General features: G+C 46.3%; 1 pseudogene; it reads right to left on the minus strand.

Annotated features, from left to right (window-relative positions):
- Window positions 1-9607: 9607 nt before the first annotated feature.
- Window positions 9608-15680, minus strand: LOC149355862 (P2X purinoceptor 7-like; annotated as a pseudogene).
- Window positions 15681-20340: the final 4660 nt, after the last annotated feature.

The raw sequence follows: 20340 nt of genomic DNA on the forward strand, positions 1-20340 counted from the left end.
CTGGAGCCCTCTATCCTTTCTCTCCCGGAAGTTTTCCCCTGCTGAAAGCTGCCACAGTGCTATTAGCTGTGAGCTTTTAGCCATCTGCATGTCCGTTCGGCATTTCAAGCACCTCCACTAAGGTCGGCAGTTCCACATTGTCACCAACCAAAAGCCACTCACTTTTGCCACCAAGTCGGAGAGCAGTAAATTTTCGCCACGTGAAATCCGTCATTTCTTGTACGTGACGGAATTCACGACAGACATCAGACATGCGCAAGGCCTTGACAACGCCCCGGCTGATGCACTTTCACTGCTTTCCTCACTTCTGCCACCTCGTCACCCAACCTCGATTTTAGCGCTCTCACCACAGCACAGCACCAGAATGCGGAAATTAAGGAGCTTCTCAAGGGCCCCAGCTCATTGGCTCTTCGTGAAGTTCTCCTCCCTTCGTGCCCCGTGCCCATCATTTGTCACACGTCGACAGGCACTCCCCGCCTGTTGGCTCCCTTTGCGTTTCGTCGCCTTGTTTTCAAAGCCCTACACGGCCTCTCCCATCCTGGATTTCGCGCCACGCAGCATCTCATTATGCAATGCATTATGCCTGGCATCAACAAAGACATGCGCTCCTGGGCCCGTACCTGCCTAGCACGTCAACAGTCTAAAGCACAGTGACAAACGACATCTCCTTTCGACTTGGTCCCTCCGCCATCAGCACGTTTCGACATGGCCACATAGATATCTTGAGCCCTCGGACACCTTCTGCTGGATATTCCTATCTGCTTACGTGCATTGACCGTTTCACTCGCTGGCCTGAAGCTTTCCCTCTCCCCGATGCCACCAGTGACACCATCGCCAGAACATTCGTCGCCGGCTGGGTGTCACGATACGGGGTTCCCTAGACTGTCACCACCGACCGTGGCCTCCAATTTGACTCTTCCCTTTTCAAAAATTCATGGATCTACTTGGAACGTCTCAAATTCTCCCTACTGCTTACCATCCTATCGCCAACGGCATGATTGAAAAGTTCCGCCATTCGCTAAAGACAGCCCTCAAAGCACAACTGGATGCTACTCACTGGACTTCATCCCTACCACTTGTTCTGGTTAGCCTACGGGCTACTTTGAAACAAGCTCTCTGCTGGACTCCGGCAGAACTTGTCTTCGGCACACCCTTCCGTCTTCCTGGCGAACTTTTCGACGTCACTGTTTCCTCTCCAAGCCCTGAATTAGGTGACGCAGCTTCGCAGATTTTGCCGTTGTCTTCGAGCTCCTGCACCTCGACACGAGACTCGTACACCTTCGCACGTTTCTCCTGGGCTTTCAACTCGCACTCACATGTTCATTTGGCGAGACTCCATCCGCAAAACACTTCGGCGACCTTACGACAGCCTATTGCGCATAGTCGAAAGACAGTCGAAGTTTTGTATCGTGGACGTTCATGGACGCCCTGATTCCCTTTCCATGGACCGCCTGAAGCCAGCGTTTGTAGGGGACGTTCTCCCCAGTACACCTTCCTGTGCGGTTTCTCTGCCGCAAACGTCCTGCCGCCTCTCTACGCCATCTTCCCCTGCTACTCTACAGGAGCCACATGTCTCGTTCCGGCTCCCAGCTCTGGCGGGCTCCTTCACAGCCCCACCAGCCTCGCACAGCACAGGTTGCAGCGGCCACCGCTGAAGACGACACCGAGGAGCGTCCTGGTTGGACCCCCTCCTCGCTCATTGAACTTTGGCACTACTGCCAATAAATCAGCCGATGTTTGCCCAGCCTCATATTGGTTGACGCGACAGTTTCATGCAGGATTCCAGGACACTGTGGGTGGTGATGTGTGATGTTTTGTTTTTCAACTCCTATAATGGTTTGGTTTATGGGTCCTGAAGCGCCTCAGGCTATGAAAGACGCCGTAGTGAAAGGCTCCAGAACTTTCGACCCCCTGGGGCTCTTTGACGTGCACTGACATCGCACAGCACACAGGCCTCTGGAATTTCTCCTCCATCGGAATGCGACCGCTGCGGCCAGGATTGAACCCTCAACTTTTGGGTTAGCAGCCGAGCGCCATAGCCACTGCGCTGCTGCAGCGGCTCTCCACTCCTATAATGCGCCCACGGAACAAGTAATCTTATGCACACTGAGGATGGAGGGCACAGGCATGGCTATGACGAAAGGTTTCGTGCCATATGCAGCAGATGGACAAGGTGGCTGCTCAAGAAAGCAGTGATGCTGTCGAAGCCTTGCAAAAGTGCAAGTAAGGGAGGTGTTCGGTGCGTGACAAACTTTTGGGAGAATTTTTAAGAATATTGTATCCAAGTGCAATGTAGTCCCAATACTTCTTGAACATATGCTATACTACTAAAATCATCCATCACCCACCAGCAATTTTATCAAGCTGTGGTCTTCTGGTGTGACCTTGGCAGGAAATGTGAAGAGGTGAAATGTGACATGAGAGTTAAGGGCTCTGCAAAAAAAAATGACATTCAGCTGGACAGATGGGGCAGGTGCAACTCCTGGTTGTCCCTCTTGTGAATGTCTTTTGCACAACCCCTAGCCAAGGGAGTGACACTCTCATAGAGCCAATGGGGACGTTTTTTTTAGAAGGCGATGGTGGCGGCACTTGGGAGAGGCGGTAAACGCATCAAAAATCCAATATGGCGGCGCGCGTTTAGGCGGCTGGTTGTGGCCGGTTGCTCGCGCTACAGTGCACTGTACCCGCGCATTCCTGGTGCTGGCGGCCGCTAGCTCGATCCAAGCTTTGTAAATAATGGTGATTAACTGATCCCGCGCTGCATTCACGCTTGATTTCCTAAGTACTTACGGAATCTGCTCACTCGCTTTTGTATTTCGATGTGTCTGTTGATGTAGCATGGTGTATGGTGGCGAGCGGCGCGACTGCTTAGCAGCTGCGCTCGATCGAGAACGAAAAGCGTAAATGGTTTTTGTACAAAGAACAATTTATTAAAAGAACATCAGCAGTGACAATCGATGTCCAAAAAGTGATTTTAAGTATGAGTGACATTGCAGTATCAGTAACAGGCATCCTAAAAATCAAAATAAAAAAAACGCCATTATGTAAACCTAGCAGACATGAGCGCACAGAGAATATATAGGGGATAAAAAAAGGTATCAAGGTACAGTATACATAATAAAATGCTACATGACTGAATATACGTTTGTACGCGACTTTGTAAGAGATTTAGGTAAATAGCAGAGAAGTAAAACATCTGGCCTGTATTGAAACGCATCAGTCTGTGGCTATGAATAAACACACGCAGAGAAAGGCAGAGAAAATTTTCAACCTTTGACTCGTGTAGAAGAAATCACAGTGCGTTGGGCTAGGGACAACATAATATGCTGCAGTGCTAGTTCTTAGTATAAAGACTCCAAGAAAAGCTCACTGTGTGACTCGACATGACGCCAATGACGCTGCTGCAGTGCGAATGTCGCCGACGTCGCCGTTTTCGCTTGCGCGGCTGACCGTGCGTCGTCTGCTTGTCGTCTGCTGCCGCGTTACCCGCGTCGTCATCTTCGCAACTAATTTCTTTGATGTCTTATTTTTAATACCTATGGCTGGTTATAATTTAGTTCATAAGCATGTTTTTATTATTGATAGTGGTCGAAAAATTTCATTTTTATTAGGCTTAACTGCAGCCTCGTTTACCGCCGATACCAGGATCGCTGCAATCGTTTCGACCGGGGCGCCACCCTCGGCGCGGACGCGCAACTTGCAACATGCCACAGCCCTGCCCTAGCTTGGATGCTACAAAGCTACTTGCTGTGCAACATGTCCTACTGTATATGGCACACATGCAAGCTCTTGTTGCTTGCTTTTTATCAGCCTAATAGTTTGTGCCTATGTCCCTATTTTCTTTGTCATTTCCTGTTTTGTGCATTGGCGTCAAGACATATTGAGCTATCAATCAGTATTTAATGTTACAGATGTTTGTTTGCATCAGGAGTTGGCACAACTTGTTACTGTGGGGGAAAATGAGTGGTCCATTCTGGTGTTACATATATGTCGCTGTGGCAAGATTGAGACCCCAAGAACTGTTCCGTTGTCTTTCTGTTCCTTTGCTTATGTCAGCATGTCATGGCTGGTATACCAAAATCATATGTTTAGTTCTACTCTTGTCGGATTGGTGTTTGAGATGCCTATTATTGTCATTTTCCTGAAGAAGATTGGCTGCACTTCATGTCACGCTTTGAGCTTCAAGCAAGTGCCATGTCACAGTGCCCTTTTTTTGTTGTTGTATGGGGTGACCAGGAAAAGTCTTCCTATTTTATTCCAGAAGTCAAAACCAGTTTGGAAATAATTGCCTGAAAAGCAGTTGGGGTGTGTGTTGGAATATTGTCTAACCAAAGCATTTGTTACATCCTCACAGTTAAAGCAGTGATGAAGGTATATGGAGTTCTTGCTTGTGTGTATACTCCATTTCATACATAGTAGGCAACACTGCCAAAGCTAGTGTGCCTGTTCACAGAGGCTAAGTCCGTGCCCAAAAAGTAATCTGCCATACAACCAAAGTGAACACAAGCATACAGGGTATGTCCGGAAAGGAATGCAATTTTATCTGTAGAAAAATATTTATTGATGATATTGTTACAAATGTTTAAAATTCTCGAAAGTCCCCTTTGGCATCTATACATTTTTGCTTGCAACTCTGCCATGCACTGCACGCATCCTGGAAGGCGTCGACAGGAAGCTCGTTTAGAGCCTTTGCCGCAGCGGTTTGGATCGCTTCGATGTTGCCAAAACGGACTCCTTTCAGGGCGCTGTTGATTCTCAGCAACAGAAAAAGTCTGCTGGAGCAAGGTCAGGACTATAGGGGGGCTGGGGCAGCGTCGCCAAGTTGTGCTTGCCCAGGAACTCCCATACGCGCAGAGAAGTGTGGCTGGGAGTGTTGTTGTGATGCAACTGCCATGTATCAGCGATCTCCCTTTGCGCTTGGAGGACCCTTTTTCTCAGTCTCTCAAGCACACCCACGCAGTAGAGCGCTTTGACTGTCTGTCCTCAGGGTACAAATTCTTTGTGAACCACACCCTTGGCGTCAAAAAATACAATTAGTATTGTTTTCGTTTTCGACTTCTCATTCTTGCCTTCTTGGGGCAAGGGGACTTGTGTTCGCGTGCAGATGCCATCGCATGTCGTGACACAGCACTATCAGTAGGTACATGGAAACAGCGATTCTGACACTCCCAGAGCTTGGGGCAGACTGCGCAGTAATGAAAAGTTGAAAGTCCCCCCGCCTAACTCAACCAATCCGAGCGCGGTAGGGCTGATAGCAGAGCTAGAAAAAAATACTTGCATTACATTCCGGACACACTCTATATATCGTTGCGAGAAGCCTAAAGTGCCGTGGCTGGCCACATTTTCATCCTGCGACTCATCAAAGCTTCGAGAAGTAAACTTGCATGTGGCGGTATGATACGTGGTTGGTAGGGCAAACGGCTTCTACTAATTTCGCGCCCATAAAGTAGTCCACACACAGTTAAGTTACAGCCAGAGGGCCCAGACACTGAGTGCCTCATAGCTTTGACGGTGATTTCAATGCTACCACATCTTTTGATAGCGGTTTTTGTCCATACACTCACCAGAGTTTCGATATCGACAAATGATACATGGCGGAGTAATGTGGTTTAGCGGATGCACTGCTTCCGCGGCCTCCGCAGTGTTTCCTGCTATGTGTAAAACGGAGCATAGAAGTTGTGGGACAATCAGTGTCAGGCATGCTTGGACGTGTTGCATGGAGCCCATTTTTTGTTATTCGTGAGTACCAAATCAGCAATGTGGATATATTGCAATGCAGCAAGAGCAATTACAAACTGTTGCTGTCACACGTTGCTGTTTAACTGTGTGTGGGAAAACCTCCGTCTCAACTTCCTGGTTGTGGATGCATTGCAATGCGGCAAGAGCACAGGTTGCTGTCACGCGTTGCTGTTTGACAGAGTGTGAGATAACCTCTGTCTCAACTTCCAAGTGTATGAGTTGGAATTATTTCATCATGAACCTGGAAATGTACGGCTATGTGGCCACATGTATGGCGGCTGTTATTTTCCATGGCTGCCTTCAAGACCTTACCATGCAGCCTATGTGCCTAGCTGCAGCAGGGTGCAACAGCTCTCTGAACTTATGTAACTTGCTTGACCAAATTGATCAGCATGAAAGCTTGTTTTTGCGCCTAGTAACGCATGGCTTCACATTTTACCTTTGCGCTGTGTATCGTCCACCTGATGCAACGGATTCTTTCATGTCTAGTCTTTTCGATCATTTAATACATTACCAGAATCGGAATCTAATCCTTACCGGTGACTTCAATCTTCCTGCCATCGACTGGGACAAACCGTCGTATGGCCTATGTGCCTCATGTGATATTGTTTTAGTCCTGATGTTTTTTCTAAACCTTAAGCAAGCTGTTCGTGAATACACCAGACAGTCATCTGTGCTAGACCGCCGCCGCGGTGGCTCAGCGGTTATGATGCTCGGCTGCTGACCCGAAAGACGCGGGTTCGATCCCGGCCGCGGCGGCTAGAATTTCTTTGGAGGAGAAATTCTAGAGGCCCGTGTACTGTGCGATGTCAGTGCACGTTAAAGAACCTCAGGTGGTCGAAATTTCCGGAGCCCTCCACTACGGCGTCTCTCATAGCCTTAGTCGCTTTGGGACGTTAAAACCCCAATAAACCAATAAACCAATCTGTGCTAGACCTATTCTTTGTTAGCCAGACCTTTTTTGATGGAGTGCTTGACGTTGAACCGGGAATATCAGATCATTGTCTTTTGTACTTTTGTTGTGCTTCGCCTGGTGCTTCGGGGGTGCGTCCAGCTAAAATGATAAAGGACTTCGTTCGTGCTGATGATAATGCAGTCATCGACGCCTTACAGTCGCTGTTAAGCAGCTCTTCCGGGAATGACGTTCATAGTTTGTGGCATCACTTTAAGAATGCAGTGCAGTACTGTACCGAACATTTTATTCCACTTAGAAAAGTTCATATCAAGCGTCGAAATCCTTGGATAAGCCGAGAAATTCTTCAACTGAAACGCAAAGTGAAGCGACTTAGGAAGAAAAAGATATCTTCATTACAACAGTTCCAACTACTGAAACAGAAACTTGCTTTAAAGTTAAAATCAGCAAAGTTTCATTATTTTAACATGACGCTCCCCGAATTCATCAGAAGCAATCCCCAAAAGTTTTGGAATTTTTTAGGTCGAAAGAATGAGCAGTTGAGCAAGGTTCGAATTAATGACGACCTTGTGACCGACTCCACAGTGATTGCAGAGGGTTTTAACTCTTACTTTCAAAGCGTATTTCTGACGGAGAGGGCAACCACAGCTAGAATTCGAGGTGAAGATCTTGGTAACGTACCGGCTATTTCTGTGAATGGTGTTCTGTCGATGCTGCGTAAACTTGATGATAAGAAATGTTCTGGTCCTGATGTGCTTGCAAATGCTTTTCTTAGACGTTTTGCAACACAAGTATCCGAGTTTTTAACACAGATATTTCAAGTCTCGTTAATTTCTGGTGATGTGCCGGAGGACTGGAAAATGGCCCGCGTTGTACCAATCCATAAAAAAGGAGATAAGCTAAGTATTTCTAACTACAGACCGATTTCAATTACTTCTTCTTGTTGTAAGTTAATAGAACACATAGTCTCAGGGTACCTTAATTCGTTTCGAGCTGAAAATAACATTTTATCCCCTTTGCAACACGGCTTCAGAAAGGGTATGTCCACCGTTACGCAGTGGGTTTCTACGGTTAATGAATTCCAAATTGTTCTTGATAAATCCGGGCAGGTTGATGTTCTTTTTTTAGACTTCCGCAAAGCTTTCGACACTGTTTCTCATGGCAAACTCATTTCTAAATTAGATAGTATTGGCGTCCCTACTTATCTTGTCAACTGGATTCATTCTTATCTTAAACATAGAAAACAATACGTAGACGTTAATGGCTGTAGATCTAACGATCTTCCGATTACTTCAGGTGTACCTCAAGGCAGCGTCTTAGGGCCACTGCTTTTCCTAATCTATATCAACGATCTGTCTACTTTCATCCCCGGAAATGTCTCTTTAAAGCTTTTTGCAGATGATTGCATACTTTTTAATACCATAAATAACCAGAACGATCACTACATGTTGCAAAATGCGCTTCTAGCTGTTCATCAGTGGTGCGTAAAATGGGATATGCAACTAAACCTTGTAAAACTGTTCTCTTACGTATTTCGCGCAAAAAACATTTTAGTTCTTTCTCTTACACCCTGCAAAATCATTTAATCCACGAGGTTACACAATACAAATATTTAGGGGTAACGTTAACTCATGACTTAACATGGACTTCACACATTGCAGACATTTGCTCCTCGTCCTTTTCCAAGCTTTGCTACTTAAGGCGGAAGCTTAAAGATGCCCCAAGTAAAGTTAAACTCCTTGCATACTCAACATTCATTAGGTCCAAATTAGAGTACGCTTCGGTATTATGGGATCCATTCACAAAGAAAGACATATACAAGATAGAGATGGTGCAAAGGAAAGCGGTTAGGTTTATTTATAACAAATACAGGAGGTTAGACTCACCTACAACACTAATGAAAACCAACCATATTCCATTACTTGAAGTACGCAGAAAAATTTCCCGTCTGTTGTTTATGCATAACCTTTTAACACATAAGCTAAACATACCCCGCCCTGTAATTCTCAAACAATTGTCGCGCCGAACACACCATTCACGAATTCATTTGCTGGAACCCATTTTTGCAAAGACTGACTCATTCAAGCACAGTTTTTTTCCGCGGACTGTTTCCGACTGGAACTCTCTTCCCGAGGCCATTTTCCAGTCCTCAAATTTTAGTAAAGCTCTTGAGAAGCATTTTCTCGAGTGAATGAGCGTTGTATTTTTGTTATTCTCCTCATTGTTTGTAACCCCATGTATTTTTCTTTGTATTTGTCATTTTCAATGCCTTGTATAGCCCCTCCTGCATGGGCCAATCTATTGGCTTGCAGTATTATGAAATAAATAAATAAATAAATAAATAAATAAATAAATAAACAAATGCCTGGCAATGCATTCATTCACAACAATGTATCTAAAGGCATGGCATTATTCAAAGGCTTCTTAAAAGTGCGTGTGAAAGTCTCATACAGCAGATAACCTCGAACATGCTGATTGCACACCTCCATTTTTCCTCACCACTGGTCAATCCACAGCTTGTAGAAATGTAACGTGGAAATCAGTATCCTTATCACCTTTCAACAATCTGTGCAAAACATGTAAACAACTTTCCGAAATGTCTACGGTTCCTACTCCCACCTCAAGGGCTTTTTTTGGCTACCTTTTTTTTCAGTATAGTGAGTTGAAGCTGATTGTCATGCATATGAATAAAGCACTACAGTTTTTATGACTTATTTTTTTCAGGCCAGTCGATCATTGCACACCTCAAAAAGGAAATAATAGCGCACAAAGGAAGGCAGGATGAACGAGAAAAAATGGACTAGAGCTAACTTTCAACTCAGGATTCGATAAATCCTGAGATAAATGTTAGTGCATGTCCGTTTCTTCTCGTTCGTCCTGTTTTGAATATTTTCGTTTTGAAGTGTGAACCAGCAACATGCCCAAACATGCTCTCTTCTTACATGTATCACACAACTACTCGGGGTACTTAAACCCAGCATAGCGAGCGGCAGGAAAGGCGTTCCTTATCTCGCTGACGACACAGCTGGGGAGCACTTTGCGATTTTTCCGGCCGAGCCAGACCCATATCCAGTGTACAAACTGCCTGTATGCAGTGTACCTGTACCTGCTAAAGGATTGAGAAAGAATTAATTAGCAAAAATTTGGTACTAGGCTGGTACCACTTTACAATGACCAAGTGCCTCATGTCAATTACAAATGCTAACAGCTGTTATTTCTTCTGAGCATAGGTAACAGAAAATTGATAGCATAATTGTTGCTGATACCAAATGTATACTCTCGGATATACACACAAAATCTCGGACGGTGAATGTGCACATGATTTGACTCGACGCACTTATCTCGTGAATGGCGCATTTAGTCTATAGCGAGTGATGTAGAGAGCACGTGTGTACATGCAAGAATCTAATGGCGCTGCATGGCGCTCTGGATTGCATAAAACAATAGGTAAATACAGACTCATAAAAGCTAACTGATGCATTTGTAATGCAGTACAGTTTCACTACTACTACTACTACTACTGTGTTTCTGGAGCGCGCGCGGAAATATGCACGCGCCCGTGATAACGGAGAGCTTTAGCGCAGCCGGGGACAGCCGCACGGCAACGCGTTACCGTTGCTAGCTACCGTGTCTACCGTACGGCGGTGCCAGAGGTTTTTAGACAACGGCTATGTTTTCAGTTTTTTCATGAAACGGCTTTCTTCTCTATCGGTGTTAAAACTCGCTAATTAGTCGTGCCGCACGTCACATTTCACAGGCACCCTGACCGTAAATAAGTCCTCATACGTACTATCAGCGTCAATTGAAACGCGAACAAGCCATTTGAAACGCGAACAGCACAACTCGATGATATTACACTAGGGAGGCAAAATACATGAGCAGTTGATTTTCCCATCGAAGCCGAAAAGACCGCTCTTCTGAAATGTTAATAGCCCACGCCTGTATTTCATCTCCATCTTCTAACATGCTTGATTTTTTGTGCTCGCGTTTCAGGTGTTTTGTTCGCATTTGATTTGACGCTGACAGTACGTGCGGATATCGGGGGCATCGACAAGAGAAGGCCTGTCTTCTCTTAAGGCATAGTAGGCCACCGCCAGAGCATTAATGTTGAGGCATATAGGTTCAACCCCGGGGTGGTTCGTTATACACTTGGCCCCCTCAGGCACTTGGGCGGCCACCTTAGGGGACTTCTATACAGCATATGGACTCGTGTTCCATCTCCATTGGCCTACAACGACCACAGGTGCACCTGCAATAAATATACATATCAGTGTATCTCGTAGTATACCATGTCACACAGCCAGAAAACTTCGGAATAAAACCCACGTGCATGCGCGCTACCACCCGCCTGTGTACACGCTCGGAAATAAACATTGCCGAAATGTTGCGTTGCTTTGATCGCTCGCGGCCGACGTAAATAATCTATGTTTTGTTCATTAGTTCTGGCAGCGTAAGTGCAAGATAAGCGTAAAAGCGCATAGCAGTAATACCCAGAAGAGTGCACGTCAGACACTAACAGCGCAACGAGAGAAAGGACAAACTATAATGTATTGCTGCAGTGGAAACCCTAGCTCTCATGATCAATACGATGCCTGCGTTGGCATAGCATTATTTTCGAGAACGTTAATCATCGCAACTTACCAGTCGATGTTACCCCTCCGGTGAACTTCATTTACGGCCTGCGGCGCGGCATTCTGTTCCTCGTCGTCGCTGGCTAGCGAATCAAATCTAAAATGATTATCAGGGTTCTCAATGGAGCCGCATTCATCGTCGTCTTCACTGCTGCCATCAAAAAAAAAGTTGATATCCTCATTGGAATCCGATCCGTCAGAATCCGAGCTGCTGGGACTATCCATGCCGTTGTTTGTTTCCATGCGCTGGTCAGCACGTGTGTGTGAAAGCAGACGATGCAGCAGTAGGTACGTCAAAACTTTTGAGGGCCCACGTGACCAGGCGAAGTAGTTGATCTTCCCCCTCTGTGACGTCACTGTACAACTCGGCGTTCCGAAACCGAAACCGAAAATCGTTCAACTAAAAATGGGATAATAAATTATTTCCTGTGAATATATGAATCTTTGAGTGTGTATCATCCTTCCTGGAGCCATAAGAAACGTTTGAAACAAAGAACGCGCCAACCATAAATTTGATGTCTCCACCCCTTTAACACAGGAACGACGATTGCATTCCTCGACGAAATATCCCACGTACGAGACTTCTTCGCCCTCTCCGACCCATCCGAAGAAGCTTCTCCTGACCAAGAGAACTCGCCTTCTTTCGACATAAACCCAGCCCTGCCCCGGAACAGACAAGACCAGATCCGCAATCTCCTTCGAAGCTACAGCGAGTGCTTTTCGTCATCGCCGAAGTTCCGACAAACACCAATTGCCAAGCATCGCATTATAACCGACCAGCACGCCCGACCTCTCCGCCAAAGTCCCTACCGACTGTCGCCGCGGGAACGACAAGCCATCCGGGACCAAGTGGAAGAAATGCTTCGCGACGACGTCATCCAAGCTTCAAAGAGCCCCTGGGCCGCACCGGTTGTTCTAGTGAGAAAGAAAGACGGCACACTTCGATTCTGCGTTGATTACCGCCGCTTGAACAACATCACAAAGAAGGACGCCTACCCCCTCCTCCGGATCGACTACACACTGGACCGGCTGTGCAACACTAAGTATTTCTCATCGATGGACCTCAAGAGCGCCTACTGGCAAATTGAGGTCGATGAAAGAGATCGCGATCAGACCTCATCCATCACTCCAGATGGCCTCTTCGAGTTCAAGGTGATGCCGTTTGGTCTCTGATCCGCACCAGCGACATGGATACAGTTAGTAATGGATACAGTTGCTGGCAGGCCTGAAGTGGCAGATTTGTCTGGTATATTTAGATGACGTCGTTGTCTTCGCCTCGAACTTTGAGGAGCACCTAAAAGGCTTCGAACAGTACTAGACGCAATCAAGTCGTCCGGCCTAACGTTGAAAGCATAGAAGTGCCACTTTGCCTATGAAGAGCTGCTTTTTCTAGGCCACATTGTTAGCAAGGAGGGAGCACGCCCAGACCCGCAGAAAACAGCTGCTATCGCAATGTTTCCGCCACCGGCCGATAAGAAAGCTGTGCGCATATCCCTCGGACTGTGCGCGTATTACCGACGATTTGTCAAGAACTTTTCGCGCATCGCTGAGCCACTGACTCACCTGACAAAGGCATGCGTGCCATTTAAATAGGAAGCGCCGCAAGTGGAAGCCTTCAAGGAACTTCAGCGTCGTTTACAGTCCCCGCCGATCCTCGCGCACTTTGATGAAAACGCCGAGACTGAAATTCATACCGACGCAAGTAATGTGGGCCTAGGCGCTGTCCTCATTCAGAAAACTGACGGAGGGGAGAAGGTCATCGCATACGCTAGCCGTTCCCTGTCCAAAGCCGAAGCTAATTATTCGACAACTGAGAAGGAGTGCCTTGGCATCATCTGGGCTACGTCGAAATTCCGCCCCTACCTGTACGGACGACCGTTCAAGGTGGTCAGCGCGATCACCACGCAATGTGCTGGCTCGCCAGTTTGAAGGACCCCTCCGGCCTCTTCGATCGATGGAGCCTGCGGCTCCAGGAGTTTGACGTAACCGTCGTTTACAAGTCCGAACGCAAGCACTCTGACGCCGACTGCTTGTCACGAGCCCCTGTAGATGCACCACCGCCAGACGACGATGAGGACGCCTTCCTGGGGCCCATCAGCTCCAGCTCTTTTGTACAAGAACAACGCGCGGACCTCGACATAAAATGCCTCATCGAATACTTGGAAGGCAAGGTTTCTTCACCCCCCGCCTCGTTCAAGCGAGGGTTGTCTTCATTCTGTTTACAGAAGAATGTCCTTGTGAAGAAGAACTTTGCAGCGAGCAAGACAGCCTACCTCCTTGTTATACCTGTAAGTCTGCGCGGAGAAGTTCTTCAGGCCTCACACGACGAGCCGACAGCTGGACATCTCGGGTTTTCTCGCACCCTCCGCCGCATTCAAGACAAGTATTACTGGCCCCGACTGTCTGCCGATGTCGCACATTATGTGAAAACCTGCCGAGATTGTCAGCGACGAAAGACCCCTCCAACCCGACCAGCAGGATTTCTGAACCCCATTGAACCCCCCCTCAAGGCCCTTTCAGCAGATCGGCATGGACTTGCTTGGCCCTTTCCCGAAATCAACTTCTGGAAATAAGTGGATCATTATAGCGACCGACTGCCTGACCCGCTAGGCCGAGGCAAAAGCCCTACCGACGGAACAGCAGCAGAAGTCATCAAATTTTTCGTGGAGGACATTCTTCTGCGACACGGCGCCCCCGATGTGCTCATCACTGACAGAGAAACAGCATTCACAGCGGAAATGACGCAAGGCATCCTCCATTACAGACAAACCAGCCACCGGAGAACAACTGCATACCACCCGCTGACCAACGGACTGACCGAGTGCCTGAACAAAACCATCGCCGATATGCTCACCATGTATGTCGATGCCGAACACAAGACCTGGGACGTCATCTTGCCTTACGTAGTCTTCGCCTACAACACTGCAGTGCAGGAGACCACCCAGATGACGCCTTTTAGGCTCGTCCATGGTAGAGAGGCCACGACCACGCTAGACGACATGCTGCCGAACGTTACCACGTTGCCGCGTACCTTCAACGCGCAGAAACCCGAAGACTTGCCCGATTAAGGATCAAAGACCAGCAGCGGACCGACGCCAGACGCTACAACCTACGAAGACGCAACGCGGAATACAAGCCAGGAGACCGAGTCTGGGTTGGGACGCCCGTTCGCCGCCGAGGATTGAATGAAAACTTTTGCGCCGCTATTTCGGCCCGTACAAGGTTTTTCGGCGGCTAGGTGAATTCGACTATGAAGTCGTCCCTTACCAAATGACTGCATCCCAGCCACGCTGCGTACCACCAGAAGTAGTCCATGGCGTACGCCTAAAGCCCTATCATGCACGCTATAGGTGCTGTGTTTCAACATTCGGTGTTTATTTTTGCGCAGTCCGTTTTTCATTGTTTACAGCCGCATTATGTTCTAAATCAACGAGTCGATGCTTTTTTGAGAGGGGAGTAACGCCGCGAATCTTTGTAGCGTTCGTTTGTAGTTTTTGTTTGTTCATGCTTCAAGGGTTCAGACACGCCGCTTTATCGCTTCTTTTGTGACGCAAGACGCGCCTAGATTTATCTCGATTGATCGCATCCAGGCGGAGCCGATTCTACTTTGCTCCAGAATGTTCTAGTAACTTTCCAAGCTTTATCTCGAGTGTTCGCTATCAGCTTTAAAAAGAGCACGGCCGACAGCGGCGGGCATTCTGTTTGACGACCGCTGAGGCACGCTTGTTGCTACGCCACCGCCGAGTGATTCAGTTTTTTGCGGGCGCAAGTCAGCCCAAATAAAGAGTTCCGTTTCGAAGACATCCTCGTTGTTTTCCTGTTCGCGGGCTGCAGCCACCACTACGTGACAATATTAACAGCTTCGATAGTGTTAAATGTGCGTTTGCTGTTTTGTATGCGTGGTTTGTTGATCTTAACCATTTACACTGAAGCACCAGCTGAATGTATGAGAGTTCAGTTGACTTTGCTGATTATTGAACCTAATGTTGATCCCCCACCTAAAATGCTGTAATTATTTTGAGCGCCGTTTGTCCTCTAACACATTTGCTGCATAGTTGCTGCTGTTTTAAACATTTTTTAGCCTCAGGGATTCCTTTCCCAAATCGTCCTGTTTTCATACGAGTTTCCTGCGCACAAGTTCCCTGCATGTATTGTGTCAATGCGAAAATTGTCTGAAAATTATGTATGAATGAATTCACGGCGTTTCAGAAAATAAAATGCACCTGAACGTGAATGTTTTCGCAATAATGACATCCTTAATGGTGCTCTTTATTGTTTTTATAATACATTTCTCACCCTAAATATCAGGAATACAAACACAATGAAGTAAAACATTTGAACGTGTCCTTTGACAAGACGTCACCTGCGTACCAATAGCGGTGCTTGAGAACCGTCATGCTGCTAGCAATAAATGATTTTTGTAAACGGCTGCCTCATCTCTACTAAATTGCTCTGCGTTCGGGGTATTCGCAAACATGGGAATGTTTTTGCATTGTGCAATAATATGATCATCAATAATATATACTTAAGTAACCACAAACTGCCGCAGGATTGGACGCACTACCACAGGAAAGCTACACAGGACATACATTTTCCCACTGCGAGAGCGCTAATTCCATCAGTACGTATAACTAATCAGCCCATTTCGTTTTTTTTTTTCATTTTCATTTTGTTTTTTTGTTGTCTTGTGTATTGTTTTTGATTAATTTATTTCGCATATCTTTCATTATTTTTTGTGTTTCATTTGTTGTTCTTATTGTGTTTATTGTTTTTTATTTTATTATTTATTCCTTTTATTTTATTTGTGAAACGCATGCATTCATTAGATGCGCCTTTATTCATGCTCAAACCTTGAGCTTTCGTGGCGGAGTGTTAGCGTCTGCGCTAACTGCGTCCATTTCCAGCCTCGACGCAGTTACTTTTTAAGTAGTGACGCCGAAACGCGGACAAATCTGCCGAAACGGCTGCTAACGACAGTACGAGGCATTAAAGGCTCTTGCCTTAAGAACTCTCCAGATGCAACACGAGCAGCTATTCAAAAAAAACTAGCGGAGGTTTAGCGCTTGTTAAACCTACTGTTACGAGCGAAAGCTCTGTTAAGCATAGTTATGCACGGTTTGCCGACGGAGTCGCTCAAGCGCGAGCCTCATCTACTGCGAGACAGAGCGACCGAGCGCCAACGGAGAAGCTGTTATACCCCCGCTAGTCACGTGGTACAGCAACGGCGAGGCTCCGAGCGAGCGTACCTGCGTCGCCTCTTCACAGCAAGTCACATGGTATAGCGCTACTTGCCACACCTCCGCTCCGTCGGCTCAAAGGTGAAACGAGCACGAAACTTGGCCTTGGGAGCTGTGATACGCGTATTCGTTATAATAGAGTGGTGAGTGTTTGAAGTTAGCAAACGCTTCTAAGACCGCTGCCAGTCATTGCTTTCTTGTGGTGTGACAGCTGCTTTGAGATTTTCATAAAAAAAATGGCTACGTATCTTCAGAGGAAACCCGTATTTACAATAATGCCTATACCGGGTGTTTCAGCGAACACATTCAAAAATTCCTGAAACTGTTGTGTTCAGTATACCAAAAAATAGGTGCAGGATCACACTCTCTGCCCCGGCGGACACAATATGCTGCAAAACCCTCTAATTATCCAGGTAATCAACAAAAACCCACTAATTAACATTTTAATTATCGTAGCTGGGTGGTTACTCTCTTTAGAGAGTTTGATGCCGTGAACAAGACGATGTCATATCAGTTTTTTAAGCGAAGAAAAACTAAATTTCTAGAACCCTGGAGCGCTGAAAAATGCTACGCTTTTTCCCGCACGCGATCGAAACTGAGCGCACGAGGAGCGCCGCATGCATGGCGTAAGCGAAGAGTCCGCTGCTGGCGTGTCGTAATGAATGCAGCGCCCAATTCCAAGCGCGTGTGCTAACTTTACTTGCTGGAGAACTTCGGCGCTCAGCTTAGACTACGGCCGGCGTTATCGACTGCGTCGTCACTCGAAGAAAGGGAAATTAGTCATCGTCAGCTACGGGAACGTCGATTTTGAGAGCCCTGATGGGCGCATCTGCAGGCATTTTTTTATGTGTGTATGTGCGTGCCACTTCCGGTATGGCTGCCCGACAGGATCATTTTTGTGCGTCATCATGAATTCATTTACTCACTGGGTTGACCATCTGTTTTCTTACAATCGCTGCGCATCAGGAACCACGTCCGAAAAAGAAAAGCTTTGTCAGCGTGGCAAGGAGAGCTTGCGCGGTAGGGGCTGTGTGCTATCGGGTAGTTGTTCTTATGGCTGGGGTAGCCTGTGTTATCTTCAGTTTCCCAATAGAGTGCAGTCGTTTGCATTTCAGGCGCTTGTCTTGGAGACGTGCCTGTGACAAAGCCATTGCAGTGCTTGTGTTTCAAATCAGTTGAATGTGTGGAAGTGCTGCCTAGGATTAAAACGTCACGCCACTTGTGTGAATTGCTGGAATGGCCGCGCCAGCAAAACCCGAATACTCCATTGACGAGAAGGTGGACATTGTGATAGCTGATGTTAGCGCGCAGATGGACGCGGAGCTGGCATCCTGAGTGTATGCTGACCAACATGCTGGTCGTCGTGAGCCGACTTGTCCTACGTTCGTATCGCTATTTAATCGATTAAATCTACTGGATCAGTTTATGTTCAGAAAAGGAACAGACCAGGGAGCGCAACCGACGATTTTGACATGGATGTTTTCGCGTACTTTTCTGTCAGGCCAGAAGCAATTGTCAGGGAAATCGCCAACGCGTAAGGAGCCAGCCGGGCATCAGTTTGGAGGTCACTATCAATGCACAGCTACCACCCCTATAATGTGTGTCTTCACCAGGAACTGACACCGAATGACTTTCAGAAACGGTTCTATTTTTGAAACTGGTGCCTAATCAAATGTGACGAAGACCCGGAATTTTTGTACCGAGTGATTTGGAGAGACGAGGCCCAATTTTGCAGTGACTCCATTGTCAACTTGCACAATGCGCACTATTGGTACGACAAGAACCCACATTGGCTCCGTCCGCACAAGCACCAAGTAAGATGGTAGCAAATGTTTGCTGTGGCATTTATGACAGCCCTATTGTCAGTCCTTATTTCGTCGACAGAATTCTCACTGGGAAAAATTACACAGACTGAGTCCTAAAAGGCGGCGTCTCTGAATTTGTCTCAGAGCTACCTCTGGCCGGGTTTAAAAAAATGTGGTTTCAGCATGACGGAGCTCCGCCACCTTTTTTTCGTTCCGCGGTGCAATTCCTAGAGAGCATCTTTCCCAACCAATGAATTGGGCGGGAGGGAACAACAGCGTGGCCTCCAAGATCACCCGACTTGTCACCACTGCATACCTTCCTCTTGCCAGCGAACCTCGAAGACCTGAAGGAGCGTATCAAGCTATCAATTAAAAAAATTCCCCGAGAGATGCTCATTTCCGGTGTGAATTCCATCAAAGACCGCAGTCTACTGTGCATCGCAATGAACGGCAAGCATTTTGAACACGTGATGTGAAAACGGCTTCTTTTTATCCCATATGCTAGTCCTTGCCTGGAGTGTCCAAGTGACTACAACCAAATAAATCCATAAAAGGTACAAATTTCATTCATTCCTGTTTTTTACACAACTAGAAAGTGCTAAACATTAGCGGACAAGGTTTCCTAATTAAGTACAGCCTTTGTCAAAAGTTTGGAGCCCAGGGGGTTTTCTTTTGAGCCACACTGTGTCGTTCTTAAAGGATCTCTAGCGCTCCAAATTTCCTGGACATGAGAAGATTTCTGGTACTGCCTCCTGCAACAGGTAGGACTTCCATGAATGCTCCTGGAGTCCCGGTATAAAGCTTGGAAGTGAACCCCCTGGGCTCTAAAATTTTGACAAAGACTGTACTTGCACTTCTTACGGCTCGGGACGTGTCTGATCCAGCACACGGCAACCGTATTCAGCCATTGTAATATAAAGGCACCAAAAACCACACACAGACACAAGACAAGAGCCGATACGGAGCAGCTCACTGCTAAAATTTCAATGTTCTCAGTTAGAATCTTTTTCATCTACGAAGTCATTCTCATTTATTTTCGCAGTCAAGCCGATACCGCATAGAAGAAACACGCTTGACAAAAATGGTAAAATGCATGCCGATATATCGGCACTATTTAACGTTAAACAGTAATCTGCGCACTGTGAGAGAAGAGTACCTTTATCCCTTTCACGAAGCTGATGACAAAAATAAAGAAGATTAAAAAACTCCAGAATTAACCGTACAGGCCCTTACAAAAAATTCTTTTGCGATTCTTTAGAAAGTCTTTCAAATTTACTCATTATAATGTAATGTGTTTCTTTTAGATCTGTATGGAATTTTTGTCCAGAGTTTCAATAACTAATTGGCCACCGCATTGTTATAGGAACACGGCTAACGTCTGTTAAAAGAAACACTTTAATGACTTGCTTTAGAAACTCCTTGAGGAGTCTGTTTAGAAATCCTTTTGAGTGCACTCGTTTCATTGTAGCGTGCTGCTTTTGAATCTGTATAAAATTTGGGTACTGTGTTTCTATAACTAATTGGCCACCGCATTGTTATAGGAACACGGGTAATGTCGTTTAAAAGAAACACTTTAATGACTTGCTTTAGAAACTCCTTGAGGAGTCTGTTTAGAAATCCTTTAGAGTGCACTCGTTTCATTGTAGCGTGCTGCTTTTGAATCTGTATAGAATTTGGGTATGGTGTTTCAATAGAAATATTTTAATGAGTGTTTTTTGCAACTGTCTGTAGAAGTTCTTTAAGCTTCCCTCAATAGAGCTTACAGTGTAGGTATTGAACCTCTATATCAGAACGTCTATAAGTACTACCGAATGAGTTTCAATAACTAACTGGCCACCGTAGTGTTATAGAAACGCGATGAGGTGATGCTATAGAAACACTTTAATTAAAGTGTCTTTTGCAACTCTCTAAGGAGACCCAATAAAAGTTCTTTAAGCTTTCCTCAATAGAGCCTGCAGTGTAGTTATTGAACCTCTATAAGTATTACCGAATGAGTTTTAATAACTCATTCACCA

This window comes from Amblyomma mixtum, chromosome 3 (genome assembly GCF_055824585.1).
Source record: "Amblyomma mixtum isolate Tamu chromosome 3, ASM5582458v1, whole genome shotgun sequence".
Lineage (NCBI taxonomy): Eukaryota > Metazoa > Arthropoda > Arachnida > Ixodida > Ixodidae > Amblyomma > Amblyomma mixtum.